The 23,462-nt window shown below is 34.8% G+C and overlaps 1 protein-coding gene across 5 annotated transcripts in view; it reads right to left on the bottom strand.

Moving 5' to 3' along the window:
* The window catches only part of LOC126858910 (CUGBP Elav-like family member 2), a 507,709-nt gene that overhangs the window by 344,445 nt on the left and 139,802 nt on the right, over positions 1-23,462 (bottom strand). For 3 of the 5 annotated variants that reach the window (XM_050609617.1, XM_050609623.1, XM_050609622.1), the window contains exon 1: positions 14,033-14,840. The exons of the other annotated variants lie outside the window; for them this stretch is intronic. The gene's annotated coding sequence lies outside the window, so the exon portion shown is untranslated. Of the gene's footprint in view, positions 1-14,032; positions 14,841-23,462 lie in introns of those variants that run through there. 5 annotated transcript variants of the gene reach the window in all.

Below are 23,462 nucleotides of genomic sequence, written 5' to 3'. Positions count from 1 at the left end.
AAAGGGAAAAAAGATAACATAATGAGAGTAGAAAAGATCGTGTCCTCAGACAAGATCATACCTTGATTATCGTCTCGGGACGCATCGTTCGTTAGTCAAAGCCCGCAAGACCGAATGCAATTAAGCGTCGTATAGAGTCCGTCGTGTCGCGTCGCGTCGCGTGTGCACGTTCGATAGGGCGAGAAGCGAGTTCGTTTCGTGAAACTGCCAATAATAATTAACGTCGGCACGAAGCCTCGTCCGCCCTTGCTTAACGGTGAGTACGCGCGCGTCTCTGTGCGCGCCACGGGAAGTGCCTACGGGGAGGAAACACACCGTATAACGAACTTTCGCAGACAGACTTTGGCTTCGCTGACCTGCCAATAATTATCGACCCGCACGCGTATATTCGCAAGAGAGAGAGAGAGAGAGAGAGAGAGAGAGAGAGAGAGAGAAATGTAGTACTTCGATGGTACTTCGGGTTTACGAAGCGGTCGCATCTCCAAGGAACCATCCTTTAGCCAAGACGGAATACTAATCGTCGGCGTGTCAAAACGCTGGAGAACCAGAATGACGTATACAGAACGTCCGATAAAGATAGCGATAGCTTATCTATATATAAGTAATGACCAACTTTTTTCTTGAAGTTGAAACTTTTCTGAAAATTAATAAGTAATTAACTCTAAAACTTTAAATCAATTACTTCGAGCTAATCGCATATTCAGTACATCTTTTGAGAGTCTAACTTATTAAATATTGAGATGGAGAATGTTGTGTTATTTATTAATTAATAAACTTTAACTAGAATTTTATAGATAAGTACATTTTTCCGGTTTAATAATTTCTCTTTCGCATATCGTGTGCGAATAAAAAGTTGAATAAACTTGAATAAATTATACTCGGCATTTAACCTTTATAAATTAGTCAATTATACAGGATGATTCAGAAGTCAATGCAAAAACTGTAAAGGTTAAAATTAGTCTTTAGTTTCTAATTGACGTCATAAAATTAAAGTTTCTTGGAATAATACCTTTTAATATTCTCTCAACGTGAGTGATTTATGATATTCGGGATAAAACTGATTTCTACGTTAAACGTAGCGAGATCGTATTGAGAGCGGGACTGAACGTGGTGTGAGCACGAACACGTTCGTGTTTATGTCAAATATATCCAAGGCGAGCTACGTATCCCGTAGAGAGTTGTAACACTGGATTGTGCGCAGGCATCTTTGTATATACACATATATGTGCATACAGAAACACCCTTGGAAAGGGGTAAAGAGTATTTTATTACTATACGACAGATAATGCTGAATGTGCTCCGCTTTCACCGCGTGCGCGCGTACGCTATTACTTGAATATCTACCGAATGCCCGCTATATGCGACCAACAATACGTCTCTCGATATGGCGTTGTAGGGAGGATGTGCTTGCACTTTCGTACACGATCTTCCAGAAATATTATCACATTTTTTATACACAAATTCTTTGAGCAATGCTCGATCAAATTACTTTCTGACACAAAGAAATTAAGATATTCAAAACAAAGACTATTTTGTATTAAATTTAAAGAGCGCAAATAGATAAGGAAATATTTTTTTATTTCACATCATATAGATATTATGCATATACGATAGCATATGCTGTTGTAATAAATTAAATTCGAGTGATCATTTCTCTTTAATGTTTTGCAATTTGGACGTTATTCGATCAGCAACTATACGAAGCAAAAACGTTTCGCGTTTCGTTTTGCATGGATTCGCAAGAATGTTTCTGCCTTTGCCAGTTCAAGCCAAGCATGAAAAATGATCCTTATGATAATCATGTTCGTACAGTGACACGACATATATAGATGAAGTATTAAATTAAAGTTAAACGGAAATTTTTATAAACATGCAACAATGCAGGAACGGAAATGTATAAAGATGTAAAATGATATTGTACTTTATATTTTCACACAAATATAACTAATAAAAAAGTTATCTTTTCCACTTTAGAAAATTGAATGTATTCTCTCTCTCTCTCTCTCTCTCTCTCTTTCTTTTGCAAATTTCTTATATATGTATTCTTAATAAATTTAAGCAAACATGAATAAAATATTAAATAAATTTATCTACATTCACAATTTTTCTTTCTATTCTTTGCATTTATACATTATATATTTATGTATTATTTGTTTAGCTATATTTTATATACATGGATAATTGATTTGATTACTCATGCTTTATAGTATGAATGCAATTTATTTGAATTCCCCTTTTTCTCTGCATACTTATCCACTAATAAAATACCGGTAACATTCCAAAAATGTTTGAAAAATATATAAATTTTATTTTATCGCGCAGTTGACATTACCGAAAAAAGCGCAACGAAAAACACGGCAATACGTTGTACGTTATACGTTGTGCTAAATAACGAGGCTATTATACGTTTGTTCGTTACACTCATATTAGCTACGCCGCTCAGGAAGGTGACGCATGCCTACACGTGCCTCTAACAATTTCGAATAGGAATTGAAAAATCAACAAGAGATCAGAAAAAATAACGACGTCCAAAAATAATGTGCATATTCCAGTATATGCATTTACTTGATGAGACAATAAAAAAGGGTAATCAAGAAGGGTAACATTAAATATATTGTTTGTCGTATTTAATCCGGAGTAATGATTATTATTAATTCGTAAAAAAAAAATCAGTTATATTATCAAAAAACAGAACGTGTTATTTAAATGACAATTATTATAACTAATCAGACTATTAATTATCATTTAAATACAATTTGTATCAATATATTTTTTAATTTTTCTTAGGTATATTTTATCTTTTTTTCTTTCTTATTTGTTTAAAAAAAAATGAAAGAACTTAAATATTGATATAGCACAAAAGAATTACTTATAACACACATCGTACACAAAATTAAAACAAAATTAATTCGTGGTTTTGTGCAATAAAAAATTTACATTGTGTTTAATGCACAGAATTATGACTAAATAAAGATTGAAGAAAAAGCCACGAAAAATTCAATTCACCCGAGTATGATTTTTTCTTCTTTTTCGTTACAAGGTCAAATGGAAATGTTATTGTAGGTTCCGGTGGTTTTGAACGGATCCGCATTGCATTTAGAGTAGAAGCAATGGTCTGTGGCAAATACAAAACTGCGATCTCGTGGCTGCACGTACATCGGTGATTAGGTTAACGCGAACACGACTTTTTTTCTCGATACAGAATTGTTTAAAAGTAGTCACCACACTTTCAAAGCTATTGTGTCTTTTTAAGATTCCGCACACTACTAAACTCCCACACACACACACAACATCAGTATATTTTTTTTATAATATTCAGGATCATGAAAGTCATCAATAACTGGCATTACAAGTATTTTCAGGAAACTATAATGTTGCAATATGATACAAATATTTAAACATTATTTTCAACAATACATTACAGAGAGAAGACTCATATTTTCTGAACCTTTAAATTTTTCTAATCTTGAAATAATTTGCGATTGCAATAATTCATTCACACATTTTAAATATAAAAAAAACATAAATATGAAACATTAACTCTGGAAAAATGATTAATAAAATGTTTACGACTTATTAAATCAATATACTCACTTTTATTGTCAGTGTAAAGTTAAAATATAAGCGTACAGCAATGAATCGCGATTAAATGCACAATTTGCTCTCATTTTCCGCTCCTTTTATTACCTATTGTCTGTAAAAATGATTTAAAAACTTTTTTTTTTCGATAAACTACAAATACGCGCACGCGCCCGTTATCTAGTTTCGAACAATTCTGTCCCATTTTACGCGGCCTACAAAAGTCTATTGTTGCAACTTTAATTACAAGATCGTCGCGAAAATTTCGCCTCAACGCTGCGTCTCATAATGAATTTCTGCGACAATATTCTGTCGCGGAAAGAAAGCAAAGTGCAGACTTTGCGACCGCAGCGGAATCGCTTAAGCCTCGCCTCAAGCAACGTTAGCATTTTTAAGCAGAAAGAAAAAAAAACTGCTCGCGTGTGTAATCAAATACCAACGCAAGAAATATGTGATGTATTTGTAGTAATTATCGATAATTGCAGCATTTTTTATACGAAAACGACTTTATAATCGCCCGTATGTCATTGTCAATTAACTCCGTGCAATTCTAATTGAAAATGCACATATTACAGAAAATACATTGGATTTCCGCTAATATTTTATTTATAACTTATTTTCTCTCGATAGTATATCTATCAAATTGATCGCATATTATTGATGTTATTATATATAAAACATTGACAAACGGGATAAAGTAATTTTGAGTCTAGTCGAAAAAATTATTTTTTTGACTTTGATTTGGAAAAAGATCAGTCTCTCATTAAAAGATGTTGAAAACTTTGAACAAATTTTCAAGACAGGTTTGCCGATGGAGAATGTTAAATCGTCTCGGTTAAATCGGCAACGGCGCTACCTGGCTAAAATTGTATTTTCGCGAGCGAGAATTAAAATCGAGCGGGTTGCGGAGCGAAATTAGTAACTACGGCTTCGCCTTCCGACACGAAACAACGTAATGAGCGCTTTTGCGTGGGAAACAAAGGGTGAGAGAGAGTAACGGGGCTTCGGTTTCGTCGAACGGGAGGAAAAATCAGACCAGAGCGAGCGGAGCGAACCGAACAAATGAGAGGGGAAGTGGAGCGGGAAAAAAGTTACCAAAAACAAAAAGAAAAAAACGCTCTCTCACCGCGCGCTCCGCAATCTCTTCCCGAACGCTTCTTCGTCGCCGGCGACGTAAGCACTTTCGCGTGGGAAGAGAAGTGGTTCGCCCGCGTACGTAGCCAGACATCGGTAGCCCGGCGGCATTCGTTGCTTGTCGCCCAGTGATAGGCACCGCCGTTGCATTTTTCAGCGCGCCTCAGCACTTTCCACACTTCGCTCTGATCTTTATCGGAGTCTCCGTTGCACGAATGCCTGAATGTATTTGCTTTGCGCGTCCTTTCTACCATTGTATATTATGCGGTATCTGGTAATCAATATGGAGAATAGCTAAGTTAATATAATTAGCAAGAATGATGGTTGCATTATTTACGTCGTATTAAATCTCTAACAAATAACTATGTGCTCATCTGATCATAATGTATCAGAGATTTGAGTATAGGAACAAATATTAAAATGAATTTCAAGGCTATATGAGAGCAATATCATAAGTTTAAAAACGAGATTCGAATACATTCAACATGTTAATTTAAATTGCACGGCAACTTTATTTCAAGTTGGAGAAAAAAAATTATTTTTGAAATAATTCAGAGAGAAAGAGAAAGAGAGAGAGAGAGAAAGAAAGAAAGAAAACTTGATATATCTTAATTCTTATGCAAAATGTAAATGCAATATGTGTCTAGTGTCTCACTACATCTATTTCGACATTTGTACATGTATTTCGAAACGCCAATAGCTTCAAACATTTCCCTATTATTCCTTAAACATTTCTCCATTATTCAAATATTAAGACATAAAAGATCTTACAATCAATCCATAAATTATTCTTGAGAATGTTCAGCCATGCAAAGAAGAAACAACGGCGCGTTGCTCTGCCACGAAATTAAAGATTCTTGTTGAAAAGGTGTGGCAGATGCCTCGTTTTATGCTCGATAAAAACGTTTACGCGCTCGAATTCCGCCCACGACATTGTTTACGAGGATACGTAGCCGCATTATGTTACGTTCTAGCGAGGGCGTATCGTCGGCGCCATGCTGCGTGCTCATAATAATTATCGAACGCGCGGCCCGCGATAGAGAGAGCTTTTGCAATAGCGGGCACGATAAACGTTAAAGTACCACGTGCGATAGATGGCGAATTTAAATCCGAGAGGAAAAACCGCAACTAATATAATTGGTCTTCATGGAACGGAAAGTTTTAGCGCTTACCCGTAAGCGAATTATATTGTGTTACAAAAGATATTTGTTTTCGGCAATAATTAACACATAATATATTAATGCAATTTATACGTACAAACGTATATTTCATATTAGCATACATATTTCATATCGTTGGCGCACGATAATGAATGGACGACATGATGTAACAAAGAAGATAGAGTAACGAGAAACAGAACTTGATCTTCTATCTCTTCTTTCGCAGGACGTATCGCATTGTCCATTGCATATCATTTTGCAGTGATAACGAACGAAGGACCTGACGTCTGCAAAAGTGATACATGTATATTTCACTGTTATAACGGTATCGTGTTTGATTTGATAAGCCATGAGGAGAGCGATCTTGTTTAAAACGTTTACACAGATAATCGAACAGATATTTGTACCTCGTGGATAAAGTTCATTGCCATGCGTTCCTTATATTAACGATTAAATAAAATCGTTAAATCGTTGTATGCATAAAGAATTCATCAACGTAATTAACATTCAGTAAGAATAAAAATCTTCTTTTTACTTTTTTAACTGCATCCATTATAAAATATTTGGGATTTTTATATTAATCAACGCGACTAATACTAATCTAGTATTAATTAATATACCAGCTAGTATTAATAAATATTTTAGCTAATATTAATTAACGCTTATTAATATTAATTAAAATAGTATTTATTAAAGGAATGAACTCGTCGCGCGATTCTTATAGTCGAGCCTCCAATTATAGCCGTTAATTTAATATATCAAAATTAATTTCCGCGTAACATCCAGCACATGTACAACCAATGTTGATAGAAATCATGTAAAAGCGCAAAACCAGCATGGCTGGAGCGCTACACGAGCGAATGCGTTGTAATCAACTAGCGACATAGTAGATTGGCTGTCTCGCAAAAATTGCGGCTATCCAAAATTCCGAGATTAAACCAGGAACGGCTGAAAAACTGTCGGAATCGCGAAAATACAGTATGCCGGCGCCGCGGATTATTTTCAATCAAAACGAATCGTTTTAAATCCCAAATAAACCAATCGCGTGTCCGCGCGTTCTATCCGATGTCCGACAATGAAGACATCAACCGCGGTGTGTTTGCGCACGATGAAACTAATTAACTAATTCCCTTGCAGTAGCGCTCCTCTCTCATCGCTCTTGGTGAGAGACTTAAACCGAGTTAACGGTGAGAATTTAGTCTTCTTGAAAATGGAAAACGTCATTAAACTTCAGTTACGAGCCGTGCAGCGAGAAACCATAGGTCCGACACCGCGATTCGAAATTAAATTTGTCCTGTAAACGAGGGTTAAGTGTTATTTATCCCGCCTGGGAAGAGTGGCAGCAGTTATGTTCCAGCTAATAAAGTTGCCAACTTTTGACTGTTTAATTTGTTATAGTGAAATAAAAGTGAAAATGTCTTTTGCTCGCGCTCAATAATTTGCACAAGCTTAAAGTAGAAATTAATAAGTATTCAGTTCTTTCTATATTTAATAGAAAAAGAGAGAAAGAGAAAAAATAGTAGCTTTGACATAAAGGCTATAACATAATTTCTCTCTCTCTCTCTCTCTCTCTTTAGTTATGCACGTCAATATCTCTTACGTTCTCGAGACTTTAATTCAATTTTGTCTTATTTCATTAGTATCAACTCACGCACGTATGCACAATGACACGCGCGATTGGCAAGCATACAGAAACTGGTTTTTAAATAGCGTTCTTGTTTTTTCAAGTGCAAAGAATAAAAATAGAGCGCGCACATATGTTGCCAATGTAAGCGCACGCATACAGGAAAAAATCGCGGTCCCTTCAACGTGCGTCTTATTTGCACTTTATACCGATCATAATCGATTACGTCGCACATCCGTTTAATTTCTCTTATGCGAGCATTACGTTCGCAAATCTTCGATTTGATCGCTTCGTACATTGAAATTGGATTCTCGCCAAACGCGCATGCGTTTTAACGCGTTTTACGAGTCACATTACATTCGCGTGCGAATAACACTGTATAACATCTGGAGCACGATCATGAAGCTATAAAGTAAGAAGGAGTACGTGCTAAGACATAGCTATGAAATAATACATTAGAAAAGTAGATCAACGTAAAAAAATATTAACTTTATTTTTTATCTAATTTATATTATAATGTTTCTTTCTTTTAATTATGCAAAATTTGAATTAATTTTTTTTTCTAATATTTATTCCTCTCAATCTATCTCATGAGAATTGTTTCATAGAAATAGTATAAAAATAGACAAATAAGAGATAACTCAATATACACAGATAATGCGAATTGTCAAGATACTTATAACTGATATATATGTTTTGTTAGATCTAAAAAAGAAATAGTTTATCAATGATTCAGAATTGATATTTTCCAAATTGCGTTTGCCTCGGTGTAAATAGAAATGGTTTCAAGTCATTAATCAAACATACAATTGAAACGTATATATAGCTTTTAAATTAGCATTTGACCTATTTTGCAGCATTGATCTAATAATATCGTAAAAGTGCTATTATAATAAAACAACGTCGATACTTGTTTATAAGCATTAATCTAATCATAAATGCTACAATAACTCAATAAGAACTTGTTATACTTGTTATTGCATTTGATTATATTGAAAAGATAATTTGCTAATCTAAGAGATAATTAAATAATTTGAAAATATATTTATAATGCACAGAATATAATTATAATACACATTACAAAAAAATTTTGCATTCTGACATATTGCATTGCGACTGACATATTACAATATATTTAAAAATTCTTGATTAATGATTATCATGTAACTTTAAAAAAGGACTTTTTCTTATTGTAAAAATAATTTCCAATTTTATAAAATGCTTTTACGATATTGAGGTTTTTTTTTATCTTCTCTAATGCATTCGTCATATCCGCTTTCATTAAATCTTATATAATATTAGATACAAAAAAAATGGCACGGCTTTGCATATTCAATGTATGTATATTTTGATTTGACAAATAAATTAAAGTTTAACACACAAAAAACGCATATAAAACACATATACGTTGCTATTGTATAGCGATAAAATCTGTACACAATATATAATATAATATATAATCTACAACAACAATGTATCGAAATACTTTAAGATAAGGAGGAATATTCTACTGTCATAAAAATTTAAAGATATCAATACAAAAGCGATGAATGCGGATCGCTTTTCATGACGCTGTAACCAGGCCATAGTTTAAACTTTGCGAGCTTTAACAAGACGATGATGGGATAGTTTCGCGACTTTACGTTATGTAAACTTATTCTGGGTTTTCTTTTGGAGGAGCGAGAGGTCGGTAAATTCGAGCGCCTAATTATAGAGGTGCTAGAGAGAACGCCTTTAACGCCTCCACCGTCCGCCTGCTTCTTCCCACGAGGAACTCCGACGGTGGTGTGAAGGGCGCTGAAGGAGGCACTTGGCTCACCACGAACTAAGAAGTTCCAATTTCCGAACATAGTCGTGGTACGACGATGTTATTAATGCAATTAAGCAGGATTTCCTTCACACGATACGGCCTTGTTGACTACGCCAATAGAAAGTAATCATGAGCGTTACCGTGTCTTAGTCCACACTGTCGTATATATCGACAATGTGTCATAATATTCAAAAGCAAAAATTGTATAGGAATTGTGGAGGAATTTTTACAAAATTATATTGGTATAATTTCTTTTAAAATTTTGCATTTCAATAAATTGGTAATTATAATTCAATTACTGTCAGTATAAGAAGTAAAAAATAAAATTTAAAATAGAGTATTTAAAATATTTATATAATATTCTTGAAAAAATATTAAAACACACTGAAGACTAATAGTATAAATATGCTTCGAAAAGAAATTCGCATGGATATTTGATTCACCGCTTTTTTAACAAGGTAATTTAAGATAATTAAAAAAAAGATTAATTTTTTTTTTTAAATGCTATTTTAATATTTGTTTTCTTGATCTTAAGCAAAAACTGATGAATGTTAAAATATCTCCGAATAAATTACAATGTTTTGAACGTTTCATTTTTTTCCATTAAATATATGAAAATAAATATTCATTTTTAAGACAACAGAAACAATAAGGAAAGAAGATTATGCAATTCTAATAAAAATAAGACTTCAATTTCAGCGCCAAGTTACAGCAACATGATGTATTGATACAGCTATATCGTACTATTCGATACAGTCGTATGCGCAATGATGCAAGTTTATCTTCCTCTCGTAGAGGTGATCACGAGATGATCACAGTTCAAGTGCGACCTCCACCGTTCTCCATTTACACGCATCTACGTTTATCTATCTCTCCCAGTTTTTCTTTACCTATCGCGGTTTTGCTATCGTTTAACACTATTGTCGTATCAGTTTTATGTTTGCATAGAGTTAAAAACAGAGGCGTGTCAAGCATATTATTTTCATAAGCATATGTCTAGCATATGCGGAGCGTTCAACTAAATTAAATTCAACATGATTAATATCCATATGCAATTTATCATTGTAATGCATATATATATAATCTCTTTCTTGGACAAAAATATAGAACATATTACAATATATATAATATATATAATATAAATTTTAGAAAATTATAATAAATCAAACTAATCATGTGATCATAAATCAGCAAATACAATCAATAAGGAAATCTTTTATTAACAACCAATATAAAAAAATCGCTTTTAATTTGTGAATACTGATTCATCTATCATAATTTATTATAATAGCTTTAATAGCTTTAATAGCTATAATAGCTTTTTTCAATGATTCTGTAATTACAAGAGCAGTAAATATGTAACTGTGTAACTGTCTAAATGAATATACAAGTAATACAACTAAATATATGACCTCAAGCCTATTAACATCAATAACAAAATAATTAGAAGAGAATAGTTTCACATTTAATGCTTTATTGATTGTATGATATAACATAAGAAAAAAAATAATTTTAATCAAAAAATTAAATTCAGCGAAGAGTCTCGTTAGTCTCGGAAGAAATAATTATTTTTTTCAGTTGAGCTGGAAATATGTGTGCAATATATATCAACTTTTTGTTCATTTTATGTTTTATTCTCATTTATGGTTAAGTATTCTTCTTATAATGTATATGTATTGTCATTATATATCTTTGGCATAAAATTATTATGTATCGCAATGTAATATGCGTGACGTTAATAAGAGGCGACCTTGGTCTTTAGCACAAGCGTTTCTTTGTGCGTCGAGCAATTAGCTTGACGGCACGTCATGTTTAATATACTAATGAATGACAACTTATTTTTCATTCGAAATAATAGAATAAAATTCGAATTTTTGCGAGAATTTTGTGAAAACGGGATAAAACGTCGACACACCGAGACGAGGATGACGCCACTTGTTTTGTCGTCGTTTCGCTAATACCGCCGTACTCATACTCACCTTCTCGAGTTCGTGCTTCGTCTACAAAGTGGCACCTATAGTAGCTTTGACGGAGCTCTTTCGGCCCGAGCTCGCCCTACATGCGGCTCTCTTCTCGATTCGCACCGCAAACGCGAGAAACTTCGAACGCGAACGACAATTCGGTCCTCCACTTCGCCGTTTCTCACCATCGGAAGAAGGTGGCTCGGGTGAACGTGTTACGCGCAGACAATACCGGGTGGCGAGTGCAACTGACTGCCGCGACTTTGGCACGAGCATCACGTGCCGCGATAAAGCAACGTGCCGTGAGACGATCGAGACGCAAGGTCGGTCGACCTACAATGCAACGGCAAGATCTTTTTTAGAAGACTCAACACGTCGAATCGCATCTCGCGGATTTAACCCTTTCGGTACGTGTGATGACTGTAGCGTTAAGTGCTTGTTTTGTAACACGTTCATCGGGCTACGGTCGAAAAATGCTTGCTACGGAAAAGTTCCCGTGTGTACGCTACATGAATTTGCCATGATGCTTTCGTTCCACATACGAAGCAGGATTTGTATAACCAATTTGGAACAAATTTTCATTCTAACGAAAAACATGTGATGCTTTATTTTGTGAAAATAAAGTATTGATAATTTCTGAGAGTCTGAGAGTAAATAATTAAAATAATTGTGTTAAGCTCAGAGATTTATTTAGCAGAACCATAAACTTTTTATTTATGAAGAAAGAAATATGAACATATCTGGCTCGAATTATCATGATATGTAATATAGAATTGAAACGCTTTCCTTTATCAAATGCCTATTAAAAAGAAAATCAAACTTTTATTAGTGAAGAAATCGTTCAAATTTAATTGCTCTATGACATACATGATAATTATAGTTTATAGTAGCAGATACCAATCGAAAAAAGAATAGATGATTATATAAGAACGCAAAAAGTTTGTTTTATATAACTTTAAATTTTTTTAATTGATGAAATATCTGAAATTATATACATTTATAGAACAATTATCTACAATTGAAACAAAATGATGTTTTTCAATAATGAGCTCTAACATTTTTTACGATCGTATAGCAATCGTCGTTTATGATTAAATTATTTTGCGTACAATAATCAGTAAATGGAAAGATTAAGTATTATCTTACATTGAGAAAATTAAAAATAATAATCATTACCATAGTAAAATCTCTTTCAAAATAATTAAACTTGAAAATAAACGATCTTCGTGTTTCCGAGTTACTCATTCCTCGTTATGAGCATCGTTAAAGCGCATCGTTAAATTACATTTCAAAACATAACGCAAAATTGAATGAAACATATTTACTTTATCTAAATTCGTTCTAAACATTAATTAAAATTAAATGAAATTTACTTTATCAGTTAAATCTCAAAGTTTTTTTTTTTTCTAACTAATATTTATGAGAGCGGCAGCTAAATTACCGAAATGTAAATTAAGCTAGTTTCGAAACAAACGACTTACAGACACGCGTCCGTCACGAAATATGCGTGCCCGATTCATGAATGCGCGGCATTCATAATTCTAACATTGTCAGTGGTAATGCGCGTGACAAGGTCTAATGTAGCGTATAACGAGGCGAATGATCCAACGACGCAATCGATACGACTTCGAGTAATAACTATAGCGGGTAACACTCGCGTAGCAGTATCAAGTAGAGAAGGTCGAGAACGGCGAGACGTTTCTGTGATGAACAATTACGCAGCATTTGCTATTAATAAATATTACATAAGGGGAACAAAAAATGCGCGTAACATATTCCAACAAGAATTGACTCTTTTCACATACATATGCGATGATACTTGAGGATGAAATAAGGTAACACGTCGAAAGCGACACGCTCTCATTCCACACGCCTCGCGAGCTCAAGGACACCGTATGCTAACAATCGATAAGCCGGCAGCATGTTCGTTCGATCGAAAGAACGCAAGTTTTTTTTACATCCGAGTGAAAATAATTCCTGCGAAAAAGGCAAATCGAGCTGTCGATGTGTCGATAAATGCGCGTTGAAAAAATATTTAAAATTTCCGCGAACGATCAACGAACAATCACGATTTTCCGCTGATCGAGAGCCCCCGTTGTTTTCTCGTTTACTTATGTTAAATCGTCTTCCGAGAAAGCATGATGCGAACACGTCATCGGTACCACGCGATCCTCGTGATTTTTTTTGCACGCGACGCGCGACATTTTCATGAATGAAAAGGCGCACATTTGGTTAAATATACATGAGTCCTAACGTTAACTAATTAAAAAACATAGCAGTTTATTTTCTAAAATTAAGACTGGCACCGAAACGAAAAATGACTGCAGGATTGATATATTATTTTATTCATCTGACTCTGAACATTCTTAGAAACAGGTCACGCGCGCTCGGTGATTCGAGTGGTCCAAATTCGGAAATTCCTGCGAAACTGAGCGAATATATATATATGGTATGTCACTTTGAAGTCACATTAGGCCATGGCGTGAGTTAAACGCTGTTAAATGTCACGTGTCACATACGAAACTGTTGGACGAGCGTAGCGAATGCACGATGTAAAAGCCGTGTCGCGCGTTAACAGAACGATATGGGACGTGGGAACGCGGACACGTCGAATAACTTGAAAACGCCAGCATTACTCGCGACGCGTGTTTAACGAAACAGCTGTCCTCCCGCAGCTATGCCTGTCGAATCGAGCGACTTCAACCACATTATCGTGGATCGGAAGGTATATAGACGAATAGAATTGCGAGAATAGTTTACGTACCCAATAGTCATAATCCAAAGCTGTTTTTTTCACCGATAATCAACGAGCCTTTCACGAACACCACTGCCTCCTTCGCGAGTTTCTCTGCAAGATGTGTAGCAGGTCTCACTGTATCAATGGCGCATAGGTATGTTACAAATCATCATGCAATCACGTTTAGATGGGAATTCCAGCTGCTCTTAATCTTTCAAGATGATTATGTCTCTTGCAGATCAATCGATACATTACTCAATTACTAACGGGAATATTGGAGCATCTTCGTGTCCTTCGCAAGGAGTTGATTCGCGCAAACAGGACAATATCGTGGATGGTCTATAATATCCTTCCACTGGTTAAAAATAAATCAACACGGAACAAATATTTGATTATTAAAACATTCGGACAGCATTTTCAGTTAAACGAGGATCCATATGAGAAGGATACGAGTCAGCACAAGTTAGTGAACATACTTTGTACCCTTCTCTCTTCTATCTGTCAACGAGAGGATCAAAACACTCGGAACGATTGTGCTCTCTCTTCTCGCAGGAGAATTACACCGCGACACGCGTCAATGAGTACTTCACGAGTAATACTCGCAGTCACGCGTGCGGACGATCTCGTGGAAGCCGTCGAGAGCACTTGTCCGGGGGATGTTGGCAACGAGAATGGGGAGCTAGGGGGAGAGCACACTCTCGCGCGGGAGACCAGGCTTCGCGACCTGATCGCCGACGCGAACAGGTGGTACACGCTCGACAAGTCACGCCGCACGCGAATCTCGCGAGCTCTTTCCGCAACACCGACGTAGAACACAATACGCACACGTCGTCGCGACGGCTTGACGTCGACTGAGGTGGCGCGGATACGGCGCCTCGCGCCTGTCCGTCCCTGCTTTGCCGCCGCCACCGCCGCCGCCGCCGCCGTCGCCGCCGCCGCCGCCGCCAGCACCATCGCCACCACCGCCACCACCGCCGCCGTGATGCTGCCCCACCAGAACACAGAGGCGCCATCGACGCCTACACCCTCACCGGGTTGTCGTTTCGCTCCCCTGACGTCTCTCCGTCAAACTGGCGAACGCTCCGATTCCGCGTCATTCGGTGTCGTTGCGACCACGAGGGTGGACGTCGACGACGCTCGTGAAACTCGGCGATACTTCGTTAATGAATTGTCATTAATGATGGATAATAATAATGATTGATGGAAGGAAATAATCATTTAAACTTACGCTAGTGTATATCTTATTTTATTCTACTGTCAATTGCTAAACGTAGATAAAACTATGCAATATATATATATATATATATATATATATATATATATATATATATATATACTGTATAAATATTTTCTTTAATAATTTAATCAATTTTAATATATGGTGCAGTTTTTTTAAGATAATTTATATATATTTCTTGTTTAGGGACATTCTTTTCAGATTTACTTTTATTTAGGTACTCGAAAAAATAAGTTGAATGAATCAATAGTTAAACTAGATATATTATAGAACGATTTTTTGATGATTTCTCTGAAAATATTTTAGCAAGAGATGCGATGATATCTTAATGCTAAAAACATAAAAATACTGGCTGGTCAGATTCATTGTATGTGTGGAACATTAGTGCCTCTTTATCCGCAATTTTTATTAATCATATTTTTTATTAAAATATCTTAGAAATTATATATATATATAATACAGTATTGAAAAATCTAACGGCATTTTATAAATTATAGCAACAATTCATTGACTATAATTACTTCAAATAAGATTGATAAGTTCGAAAGCTTAAAATCTCGAAATATGAGATGTGAAAAACTTAAAAATATATCAGTTTTAGATACTCATATACACAAAGCAATTTTGATACTTAAAGTGGGATTATAATTGTCGTGTAAATATGATTTCTTTTATATGCTACAAATTATAATAAATACTGATAAGTAAATTTTCAACAGCGATAAATTGTTGTAATAATTTATAAACATTACAATAGATAAGCATTAATATAAATTAATGTGATATATTAATCATTCTAATATGTCATACGTTTATTATTATTGTTATTACTTTACTATTAATTGTGAAAAATAGAAATACAAAGTATCCTTTAAAATACGAATGCAATTAATTTATAATAACAAAATATTTAATATTAAAAAAATATATTACAATGTAATATATATTTTTAAATAAAATTTATATTATTAATATTTATTTAAAATTTATTTTATAATTAAGAGAGTACTTTGTAAAATGTAGGAGACCGATAATCGGTCACTTTTTGATGTATGATGATTTATGTATAATAGGAAACACCTTGACATTGGTAGGAGGGCTCAGTACCCAAAAGGTTTATCCTGAAGGGGAAGCTAAGTATCCAATTTTTTAAGTGTTTTTTAAGACTCATAAGGCCAGTTTTATCGATATTTCCTTTCGCACTAATTGCCGATGCACGCACTTTCAATGTCGATGAAATGAGGTATCTTATTGAGATGCTGCTGACTTAAAGTGCGAGCCTCGCACGAGATGGAATATTGACTCGCGATTGCGAAATTTGGCAAACTGTCGCGCGTCCGTTTTCATCATATCGCATATAATTTGTCGCGTCTTAATTAGTTTGGGAGTGCTGTGCAAACTGTCGCGCGTTTGTTGTTAGTGTAGTATTGCCTAATCAACAATAATGAATCGTAATGAATTATATTTTCGTGAACGAGTACAATGAATTCTGACAATTTAAGAAGAGGAGCAATCTTAAAAATCTGCTTATTATTATAAGCATTAAATTTTACATTCAATATATAATAATTTTTATTGTACATAATAATTTTTTGAAATTTTAATTATTCTGGACGCTATAATTTGAATCTTATATTTATATTTTGCAGATATAAGTTCAATGTATAATAGTTAATTCGGCTGTTGCATATCGACCGATGAGACAAACTTTTATGTCCTTTTGCGGTAACGGATCTAGAATAAAAATTGTACCATAGATGCATTGCGTTAAAATGGAAGCGAGTCACGAGAAATGAGGCAGAGTAAATGAAACCGTCGTTTGGTGTGGGAAGCGACATAGCCGTTTGCATGATGGATACCGCATGCTCACCGCTCTGCTCTTGCTCTGTCGTTCGTCGTCGTTAGATAGGAAAAACGCTGACGTCACTAAACGCAGCAACACGTCGCGATGTTCCGAACAGCGAAGGAGAGTCTGACGCGTGCCCGTTTTTCCGTCAGTTCTCAACCGCGAACAGGGAGTTTGCTCGTCATCCTGCCACGTGCATAGAACTTCTGTCGCGCAAATATGTACATCCGGTCGCTTTGCGGTTCGAGTTATGTAACGAGCGCGCGACAGTGATCGGGCAAGAAACCGTAACAAGATGCAACTGCATTTCCGACATTTCCGAAGAAGAACGTGAATACTTTAAGAATATTGCGTGATAACAACCATGGGGACTGTGGTAGAGATTGTGTAGAGATTGATAGAGATTGTGTAAAGAACCACAATTATGCGATACACATGCAAGTTTTTTTTTTTTCGATGGCTTGCATATGAGCGCGTGCATCTGTGTTTCATTATGACATTAGTAAGCACCCGCGAATAACTGCCACTTGGCTATTTGTCACGAATGTCGCAAGTTCACCCAGTTTAATGCATTCGCGCTCCTAAGTCGTTTTCCTTCTCTCGCTACCTTCCTCCGCTTTCCTCCGGCGTTACCTTTGCCGCAATTTTGGAGCGGCAATGGCGTTAACAGGCAGCGTTTCCTTGCGAACGCACAAAGCAACAGCAGTCGCGTTCTGAGATTCTGAGGTTCGCGGTCGAGCTGATTGATGCCGGGGGTTGGGCTGCCGAAAAGCACCGCCAACGCTGTTCAAGCAATAGCGCGACGCGATCGATTCGTCTACGTCTACGACATTAACGGTTACCATTACAGAAATCAATTTTACTCCACAAAATTTTAATTATTTGTTACAAATCTGTAATACTAAGATTAAAAATTAATTAATAATTGATAATACCAGCTGTTGATGCGTATAAAATATATAATCTTTTATTTTTTATGGCATCTTTTTTATTTTCTATAAATAACATTTTGTCATTTATAGAAGACAAAAAAAATTTTTATTGTTATTATTGGATTTTATAAGTATTCAAAGCTTAATCCGCAACACAGTTAATTCATGTGACATCAATTTATTATACAATTTTTGTGCGGGACTTGTTGTTAATCGAAAATTCGCATAAATAGATCAATGCCGCAAACTGCTACATTAGCGTCCAGATTATTGCCGGTAATAATTCCATCGATGATTTATTATTATCGGCGGCCAATGAAGTCGTAGCGATAAATAACTTCTGTTCCACATCGGTAATCTATTATTATTCGTTTTATGTTGAATTTTCCTAGCGTGCGAAAGAGTCATTTTCTTTGAGAAGAAGAAAATATATGAGTGTTTTCAAGAGGAGCGATTCTTAAATTCACACAAGACCTGACCAAATTGGCGCATATCAAATATGCCAACTCATCAAGTGGTAGGAGCGCGCGAGAAATGTTACTTATGATAATTAATTCGCATACGTTTGATAAACTTTAAACTGATAACATTTCAGATATTTACTTCTGCCAATATCAGCACTCCGAATAATGAAAGTTACGTTTTAAATTAATGAGTGATGAGACTGAGACATTTCAGACTTATCACGAAAGATCTTTTAAATTTTTTTTATTAATTGTTACATTTTCACACATCTTAAATTTAATGTTAAAATTGTTTGAAAAATCTGTGCAGAAATACTATAACAAGCGAATGAAAGGAAATCTAGAATTTTTGAAGCTCGTATTTATGCACAAATTCAATTACAGCTCATTTATTATAAGAAAGCTGGCAAAATTAATAGCAATAAATTTTTAATGTATTTTTAAGAATAATATACTACAAATTGTATATAATGATCGTATAGCGCGCACACTTGTGTAAAGTTTGAAAAATGAGTCAAGTATTGTAAATCCACATGGTGTAACATTTGCCGTGTACACTTGTATGGTTAATGATACTTTATTGATATTGACAGCTGCGTAAAGCATTAAAATTGTTATTTTTATCATTTATCAATGCAACATCTCAGGTTTTAAAATCTGCAGAAGAATTAGATAAAACTGCACTTCTTATATGTGTTCATCATATTGTTTGTAAGAAATTTATAAAAGAAAGAAAAATTCGCATTAATAATTTAAAACTTTCTTCAGTTTATATAAAAATATTGTTATAACTTAACTCATTGCCGTGCAAATGTTTTATTTATATTTATTTATATTTACATATTAAGAATTATTCTAGAATTAATGATGGTAAGCAAATAATATATAAATATATAAAAATATAATATAAAAATAATATAAAAATATCTGTCTATACAGGATCATTTCATTTAAATATTAGCACGTTTCTCATTTTCTCCTTCTGCTAATTATGGGAGACAACGAGAAATAAAAAACATAAAAAAATATTGAATTTAAATATTGATATAAGATATACAAGAATAGAAAATAAAGAAAATGCGAAACAACGGATGAGCGGATTGACAATATCGAGGAAAAACGTAAGACGAGTTACAACAATATTTTTCTAAACAACAGTTCTGCAGCAGTTGCGCATGTTTCCATTTTCAAATTCTGTTCACTACTGATACCTTACGTTGTCATTCTATTCCTAAACATGCCTTACAAAGAGAAAGAGTGTATGTAACTTTATAATTATAAAAAATTTTGTAAGTTTATTTATTTATTTTTTAAATATACTTTTGTGTTGTCGAAATTAATACAATTTATAGACGCGTCGTACAGTAAGGGTTTAGTGAAATAACACTCTTGATAATTATTTTACGTTATTTATGGCTTATGAAAAAGCGGAAATATGCGTTGGCAGAGGGCGACTTGAAAAACTAACTCTGTTGCACACGAAACTAAATAATAATAACGCTAGTCGCGAGATTATTTATGACTTGCCAAACTCTCGCAGGTACACACAAGGCCTTCCAAACCAGTGAAAACCGGAGTTTCCAATACATAATTGCATGAAACAATATTTTCTCGAGTATCGATTGTGCGCGTGAGCGCGAATACATATTTCCACTGCAATTTAACCGATCGCGCGTCATCCCTCGTGCAAACCTATCTAACCCCCTAAGAGCGTGCCGCTGACGGCAAAGTTGCCGCCTCGAGAGTGAAACTTTTCAGAACTTTGCAGCGAGGAGCGGAGATTAGCCCTCGGGAGTTTTAGTTTCCGTTCTACAATGAGTAGAATTCAGAAAGGTCTCATTGCGGCGAAGAAAAAAAGGATCGATCGCCCGTTTAGGACTCGTCTAACGAACTGCGAAGATCAAGTGGAGAAGGTCGCATCAAAGAAAATTGTGCGGCAAATCAATTAAGACAGAAATTAAATATCTTTTAATAATAATAATAATAAAAGAAATATTATATCTTGTAAGCATAATTGTTATTAGAGTATTTTATACCCTTAAATTTTTTCTCTATTAATATTACGTTTTTTTTTTTTAAATTCTATTAATTTCCTCTTTGTAATTTTTTTGACTCAAATTTTTGCAGCATAATTATTAGTAAGCTGTCCAAAGTTTGATAATCATGACATAATTATCTAACAGACACAATATAAATAGTTGCGACATGTTAATTCCCAAATTCGTTCTGTTTTCATTGATATAATCTTAGTGGCCTTTGAAGCGCTCAAATAGCATTCGCGCGATAAGCGTGCGGTTCTATAATAATATTAATCTTTAATTGCATTGTCGTGTAGGTACAATGCTACTCGAGTAATAACGTCCGCCAGAATACCACAATAGTGTCTTGTGTTTTACATTCTAATTGGATTTTCTAGAAAGCTTACGAATTCTCGTTTATAGAGTCCGCTTCATTACTTCGCTATTATTAATATTTACTTTTATTTGCTATCGTTTTGTCGCAATGGGCGTAAGAAAACACTCTTTGTGCTTAACTTGGAATCGTTTTTAGCGAGATGCTGCCAGTTTGAACGGTCGCCGGCAATTACATTAATAATGCAATCTCATTTACGTCAGTCGGGAATTACATCTAAAATAGCTAGTGTAGAACATGGGTTAAATGCGAGAATAAGCAGATTAACCAGCCGCTCTCCTTCATACGTCTTATGTCTCATCAGACAGTTGATTCGACTGCTAGTGTATATAGAAACGTGATTATTGCAATTTTAATGAGTGAATTTTATGCCCGTGAATCGCGCCCAGTTAATGTGCAGACTCTGACTAAAGTAAATCAATAAATTTATCAAAAACATAAAATATTTATAGAACTGTCTTGAATAATTATTAGAATTATCTTATCTATTAAAAATCTATTATAAAATGTAAATGACTTTCTGCATACAAAAAAGTAATAATTAATGTCTCGTAATTACTTTTAACAATATCCAATTTTGATATACTTTTGTCTGGTATGTATTAATTTTTTTATTACACACACACACACACACACACACACACACACATATATATATACATATATCAATTCTCTTTAATAAAATAAAGTCAAAAGAAGCACATTTAGTTTATAAGTAAATAAATAGAGTTTCTCTAGAGCATAATTGTGTTATGTGTAAATGTATATCTCGCATTGTGTATAAATAATAGACTTTTTATAATTTTTTTAAAAGAATTTAGCACTCAAGAGCCTAGCACATTTCCTTTTTTCATATCGCAAAATTGATGCAAATATCTAAAAGAGATTGCATTGTAAAGAATATTTTTGTTTCATAATTATGCCTTCAAAATTTTTCGTTGCGTTTAAAATTCTTGTAAATTACCGATTCCCCGGATGCGGTGAACCAATCGAAGTTTCTGCGAAAACTTGGCGCATGCTGAAAGTCATCCTATTCTCGATATATTAGCTGGCTTCTGGAGGGACGACTTCGACCGACAGTGAAGTTCGGGTTATCCCCGTAGCATTAATTAACCCGGTCGTGGCAAAGGAACAAAAGGCTTCCTTTTCCGTCCTTACCGTGAGAGCGAACTCTCTTCGGTGCTCTTCGTTTTTTCTCGCGCATCGTTGCACAATGTTGCCGGCTATATCAAGTACGGACGAATCAGCGCGATGTTTTTTCACAATCTTTTAATCATTGTTTCGTCTGATTCATCCGGATCGTCTTATATAAAAAATACTAAAAATAAGAGAATAGCTAAACTATAAAAAAAAAAATTAGATTTGGCTCGACATAAAAAAATGATAGCCAGATAATTAATAGAAAATTGAGATTAAAGAAATTTTCGTGTGATAATGGAAAAAATTAAATATACGTGTATAAAATTTTGTTATAATAATATGTATATACATTTTAATATACTTTTATAAATACATATCTCCAAATTTCTGACTAAATTATTCAACGATTTAACGAATCCAAAGTAATTAGATAGGACATTATTTAATTAAACAGTGCAGGTTTAAAAAAAAGGATGTCATTACGCGAACAAAATATAAAAATTGAAATATGCTTTAAAATACCGCTTGACAAATATACGGATTATAATTTACATTATAGGAGAAAATTAAAAAACTCGAGAGGGGTAGGAGGAGAGGAGACACTGTCGCGCTCGACGCGCTTGAATGAATCTCCCTTGTTTCAGCGGGGAATCAATCTCGCGGCAGCATATACGCGGTTGCTTGCCAGCCTGCGCATATATCGATATAGATAGCGGCATCACGCGCTTCTCTAGAACCCGCTTAATATTCATAACGTCTTTCCCCCTCGGCAACTCCAAACACATTTTAATAACATTTTTTACGGGGCGCTCGACCTCGACGCCTCAAAAGCGTCACGGTGCAGCGTAGCGCTTCTATCTTTCCTCTCCGCGTTTTTCCACGATGAAATATTCTGTCCATTCCCCTGACCTCCTCCCTTAACCATCGCGCTCAACTATCGCCAACCCTTTTCTCCGATGCGTCTAACTCTCGCGAAAGTCGGTCACAAAGTATCCAACTTTGCCGAAGTCGCGTTGCGGGATGAATTGAAAACGCCTTCCGCGCGCTTCCGGTTTTCTTTTTGCAACGCGATATTCTTACCGAGAGAAACCGAGGCGATTATATGCACTCGTGAAAGCGATCCCTCTCGTCATTCTCGTCCGCCCCGTTTTTCTTTTTGCCTTTCTTTGCCTTAAAATAGTGAAAGACGCACCTTGCGCGACTTCTTTGTGACATTTTCGAGTCAGCGTTGTCATGAATATTTCAATCGATTTGCGAGCTTTTTCGCGTGGATTCATGTAAGACACTTTTATCCTTACGATTTTTTCAACTTGCAATTTTCGTATAGATAATTATGTGCGCTTAGAACAAGACATAATCAATAAAACGTCTATTATTTTAAATTGTTATATAAAGGAATAAATTTACGTATATTATAAAATATTAA

The sequence above is a fragment of the Cataglyphis hispanica genome, chromosome 2 (genome assembly GCF_021464435.1).
Source record: "Cataglyphis hispanica isolate Lineage 1 chromosome 2, ULB_Chis1_1.0, whole genome shotgun sequence".
NCBI classification, from domain to species: domain Eukaryota; kingdom Metazoa; phylum Arthropoda; class Insecta; order Hymenoptera; family Formicidae; genus Cataglyphis; species Cataglyphis hispanica.
This window is presented reverse-complemented; position numbering and strand designations above follow the sequence as displayed.